The sequence below is a fragment of the Mustelus asterias genome, unplaced genomic scaffold (assembly GCF_964213995.1).
Source record: "Mustelus asterias unplaced genomic scaffold, sMusAst1.hap1.1 HAP1_SCAFFOLD_77, whole genome shotgun sequence".
Taxonomy (NCBI): Eukaryota; Metazoa; Chordata; class Chondrichthyes; order Carcharhiniformes; family Triakidae; genus Mustelus; species Mustelus asterias.
This window is the reverse complement of record NW_027590136.1, coordinates 1,001,569-1,007,433: the sequence shown is the minus strand read 5'-3', so window position 1 is coordinate 1,007,433 and position 5,865 is coordinate 1,001,569. Positions and strand designations below refer to the sequence as shown.

Genomic DNA, 5,865 nt, shown 5'->3' with positions numbered 1-5,865 from the left:
CTTGATTTTAAAATCCAGATTTGATTATAGAGGAATACAGAACTGATTAGTAGCAGAAGGGACGATTTAATTGACGCATTGACTATGTGATGGACCTGTCGGCCTAATTGATTCTGCAGTTTGTTTTCTCAGCCTCTCCTGGAAACAGTTGGCTGACAGTTGATCCGAGGTTAACATGGTTTCCTGTCAGCGCATGTTTGAGCGGCTGACAGCGCCGCTGCTCATTGTGGCTGCATCTGCCAGAGGTTCTATACAGTAGAGAGGAGCTCTCACTTGCCTTGCTGAGACAGTTTTTGTACAGGAGTCAGACTGCTTTCCATCACTGTGATGCTGAAAGCGCAGTAATACGCGGCTGCGTCAGACAACTGCAGATCCGAGATAGTCAAACTGATGGATTTCTTCGAGGTCTGGAGATCAGTCGAGAAACGGATTTTAGCAAAATCTGCTTTATCTTCATAACCCCCCGAATACTTCCTCAGAATGTACTCGGGCTGGGAGTCTGGATGCTGTCGGTACCAGTATAAATTATAGCTGGTTTCTGCAGTATCATAGTTGCAGTTTAATGTCACCGCGTCTCCTTCTGTCTTAACATCTGAGGACAGCGACTGAGTGACAGAATCTCCATGGGTCAGACCTGGAAAATATGTTCAAATAGATAAAGAATAGAGTCACGTGCACTCAACAGTAAGATTCAACCCAAGTTTTGGAAATGAGAAAACATACGTGATGTCCAGAAATACCTGTTAGAAATGCCCCCCACACAATCCAGATGCCGAGTACCCGCATTGTCTCTGTCCGCTCTGTAAAGGGGGAATCGGATATTTGAAGAAACCCATTCTAATCCCCACCCTTAATAATCTGATGACGTGTCTCAGAATGCTCATGCGTCAATTCCGTGTCTCACCAGTGCCACCGTGAGATTGGTAGTTGATAAGATGACAGTCAGTGAATGGAAGCTCTCCAACTTGTAATCTGTGCGGTGTCCCTGTTGGGCGATTTGTTCCGCTTTGGAAACGGGATATCAAGAAAAATACCTTCATTTTGTTATTGGAACGGAAGGGCAAGGAGTGTTGATGGATTTGGTGGATTTCCAATCAGTGTTCTGTGCACATTCTCTTAGCTTTAGCATCCGAGCATTCGTGCCTGAGACTCCAGTGAGAGTCCAGAGAACGGTGAAGGCTGAGGGCCACAGAAAAATTTTAAAGCTGAGTAAAACAAACATTTTAACTAAAATTTATGTCACGGTTCATGAGGATCAATGCAGTAAAGTGGATTTAAAAGGAAGATCAGATGAACTGTAATCTGACTGAAGGGTCGAGCGGATTCGCAGGCAGCCTAAGTTTTATGTTCCAATGTTCAGATATCGGTGGATGGGCTTTGCAATCGTCGTTGTTTTACTAAAGGAACAGGGAAATCGATCAGTGAACTCTAGTTGCCTGTTTATTGTTCCTGAGCTAATGTAAAACGCGTACTGTGGATGCTGTACTGAAACCTGACCATGCCTGAAATCAGTAGGGTTAGGATATCAAATTGTCATGGGTGCAGCTAATTATGACACTGCCTTTTCAAAGGTCAACTCAGGGACAACAAGATGCACTTTGTGGCCCCATTTTCATATAATATCCTGGGAAGAGTCAACTTCAAGAACTTCCGCTTTTTCTTCTTAATCATTATCAACATGGGGTCACTGGACAAGCAGTTCAGGGACCCAGAATTATGCTTTGGGAAAAGTAGTTCAATCCCATCATATCAACTGGTTACACTTAAATTCGATTTTGGATAAAAGCAGTCAAAATTCTACCCCAGCAGCTGGTTCAATCTAAATGTGATTAATTGATATTGAAAGCTACTCGCATTGATGGTTGCGAACGTTGTCACTGCAAATCCACTTGGTTCACTAATGCACTTTTTGGAAGGAAATCTGCCTTCCTAGCCTGGCCTGGTCTGTGTGTGACTACAGATCAACAACCATATAACTAACTCTCAAATTGCCCAGGCCGTTTCGAGGACAATTAGTGATCGACAAAGTCTTGGTCTTGTGACTGACGCCCAATTAATAATTTTTAAAAGAAGAGTAGTCATCATTTGACGAATAGCAATACCTAAATTACAACAGTCAGGATAACAGCATGTTCTTCACTTTTCATTGGGAAGGAAACGCGAATTGAAAAAGTGAAAAATATTGACTGCTGTGCCTCTGCTTCCTTCTCCCGAATCAGTAACGCTGCAGTTCAGGAAGTATTCTCCTGGAGTGGAACTGCAGACTCACGCCCGCACAACGCCCATAGCTCCGCCCGCATTTCTGATACAACCAGTGCCAAACAAGTAAATCGACAGAAGTCTCTTCATAGAATCACTACCGTGCTGACGGAGGCCATTCGGCCCATTAAGCCTGCACCGACAACAGTCACACCAAGACCCTATCCCCGTATAAGCCCACGTATTTACTCAACTTATCCCCCTAACACTAAGGGATAATTTAGCATGACTAATCCAACTAACTTGCACATTTTTGGACTGTGGGAGGAAACGCACGCAGACACGGGAAGAACGTGAAAACTTCACACAGTTGCCCAAGGACGGAATTGAAACTGGGCCCCCTTTGCAATGAGGCAGGACTGTTAACCACTGTGCCACCGTGCCGGCCATTTAGTAATGGAGGGCACGTGAGGTGGACCAGAGAGAGAGGGAGCAGAAAAATGGGCCTGCGAATGTTACTGCCAATAGCAACGGTATGCGAATGGTACTATAGGTTTTGTCGCCATCATTTAAAGTCGGGAGAAACACGTGACGACAACGCCCTCTGACGGTGACTCAGGGTACGTGACAGTGTCCGCACGTGCAAGGTTGTCGATAGACCGTCGTTGGCGGTCTTTTATTGAGAGACGTGTTTTCAAGTAATTCAACTACATAAATAGACGCTAGGGAAATATGAGTAATTTGAAAGAACAATGCATTCTGGGTCGTTTCTGAATCTCTTCCTTTCTGTCCTTCTCGCATCATTTGGTTGTGTATTTCGCACCCGTAATGTCTCACTTTCTTTCAATTCTCCTTCCATACTTTTTTAATTTGTTGTCCTCTGCCCGTACTCATACACAGAAAATGAATTCCAGAATTTTGACGCAAGGGAGCGGCGATATGGTTCAAAATGAGGATGGTGTGCGGCTTGAAGGGGTGCCCACAAAATATGGTGTTCTAAGAACATAAGAAATAGGAGCAGGAGTAGGCCATCTAGCCCCTCGAGCCTGCCCCTCCATTCAATAAGATCATGGCTGATGTGAAGTGGATCAGTTCCACTTACCCGCCTGAGCCCTATAACCCCTAATTCCCTTACCGATCAGGAATCCATCTATCCGTGATTTAAACATATTCAGCGAGGTAGCCTCCACCACTTCAGTGGGCAGAGAATTCCAGAGATTCACCACCCTCTGAGAGAAGAAGTTCCTCCTCAACTCTGTACTAAACTGACCCCCCCTTTATTTTGAGGCTGTGCCCTCTAGTTCTAGTTTCCTTTCTAAGTTCTCATGCAGTTGTTCCTCTTATCCTTCTAGATGGAAGAGAGTCCGGGTTCGCAAGGTGCTGTTGAAACAGACTTGACGGATTAATATATTCAGTTTCAAGTGCATACATTAACTTCTGATGGAAGATTGTTGTTTTGTTGGTTAACAAATACGGAATTGCGACTGCCATTATTTTTAATAAGATTTTTTTATTGATGAAAACCGTTGTGCAAACATTGTTATCCAGACTGCCCAGTGACATTGGAATACACTAGAACAAAGAACAAAGAAACTTACAGCACAGGAACAGGCCCTTCGCCCTCCAAGCCTGCACCGACCATGCTGCCCGACTTAACTAAAACCCCCTACCCTTCTGGAGACCATATCCCTCTATGCCCGTCTCATTCATGTACTTGTCAAGACGCCCCTTAAAAGTCACTATCGTATCCGCTTCCACTACCACCCCTGGCAACGAGCTCCAGGCACCCACCACTCTCTGTGTAACAAATCTGCCTCGTACATCTCTTTTAAACCTTGCCCCTCACACCATAAACCTATGCCCCCGAGTAATTGACTCTTCCACCCTGGGAAAAAGCTTCTGACTATCCACTCTGTCCATGCCTCTCATAATCTTGTAGACTTCTATCCAGGTCTCTCCTCAACCTCCGTCGCTCCACATCCTTCTGGTAGTGTGGCGACCAGAATTGAACACTATATTCCAAGTGCGGCCTAACTAAGCTTCTATAAAGCTGCAGCATGATTTGCCAATTTTTAGTGTCCACTTTCTGAGCCTCTTGTGACATCCACCTCCTCCTCTTCCAGTTACCATGCCCTAAGAGGGAATTGGTGAACATGGACGTCCATTAGATCATTCTGTGATTGTTCATTTCAAAGTACTCCAGCGGTTTGCCATTGACTTCTGCAGTTTTGTTGACCAGGAATCTGCTCCGTCCCTATCACCAGTCTTCAGCAATACTGAAAGGATTTACAGGCTGATAATCAACATGTTCAACCACGTTAAGAACGTGACCATAAAGTTTGGAAGTTTGTGTTCTGTGGAACAAAGGAACCTTGGCGGCTTTGGCCACAGATCTCTGAAATCGGAAGGGCATGTTAGTAGGATGATGAAAAAGGCATAAGGTCTTTATCAATCGACGTAAGACGCCTCACAACACCAGGTTAAAGTCCAACATATTTATTTGGTAGCACAAGCCACAAGCTTTCGGAGCACTGCCTCTTCATCAGGTGAGTGGGTGTTGTGTTCACAAACAGGGCATATATAGACACAAACTCAATTTACAAAATGCTGAGAGGATGTTTCCCCTCGTGGAAGCGTCTGGGGACAGGGGACATCGTCTCAGAGTAAGCGAGCGCTAATTGAAAACTGAGAAGAGGAGCAATATCTTTTTTCAGAGAGTTGTGAGTGTTTGGAGCTCACGTCTACAGCGAGCTGCGCGGGTAGAGTCATTGTGTATATGTAAGACAGATGTAGATAGATTTTTGATCAGTAAGCGAATCGAAGGTTACGGGGAAAGGGCAGTAAAGTGTACGTGAGGAATGTTGGGACAGCCATGATTCCATTGAATGACAGGGCAGGCTCAAGAGGTCGAGAGGCCTAACCCTGGCCTTTGTCATTTGGTCTTATGGTTAAAGCCTGGTTATTTTAAGCTCAAAACACTGGGCTGCCAATTCTGTCAGAAAACATTCAATCGAAAGGAAAATAAACATTGATTTAACTAAAGAGTGTAATCGGTACATTGTGAAACGCATTAATTTTCTATAAACTGTCTAAACCAACAGCACGGTCTAATCATATAGACACTATGCACCGGCTCTGATAAATGGGATACAGAGAGTAGAGATTGAGAATGTTTTGCTCATTAAATCAGATAGACAGGAAAAGATCATGAAAATACAAAACGTGAGTGAGGGCATAATAAATTGATTTGCAAAATAATTTTGCAGTATAAATGTTAGTTACAACGCACCTAATACAATCCCTCTGTTGCTGCTCATCTGTTCATGTTGAATGTTGTGTTGTGTTATTTTAGTTACGACCTTGAACTCTCACAGGCTAAATAATTGCTTCTGTTTATCAGTGCGGGCGCGCCCTCTGCTGACCACTAACTGGAATTTCCAGTCTGGGGTTCGCTATATCTCTGCACCAGTGTGGGCTCCATGGCACAGAAATACAGTGCGCTGTCAGAGAGAAGCGTTCCGGCGATACTTAAAAGGACCGCTTTGTTTCTTTTGTACAAACAGCAGAAAATCTATTCGGAGAATCTTCAGCGATGTCTCCTGTGTTAAAAATCGTCAATAAATAAATCGGAGCTTCCCCATGAGACTGGATGTACCAGAGCAGTAA

At 44.3% G+C, this 5,865-nt stretch overlaps 1 pseudogene; it reads right to left on the bottom strand.

The window, feature by feature from the left end:
* Positions 1–269: 269 nt before the first annotated feature.
* LOC144483737 (T cell receptor alpha variable 38-1 pseudogene) lies at positions 270–786 on the bottom strand (annotated as a pseudogene).
* Positions 787–5,865: the final 5,079 nt, after the last annotated feature.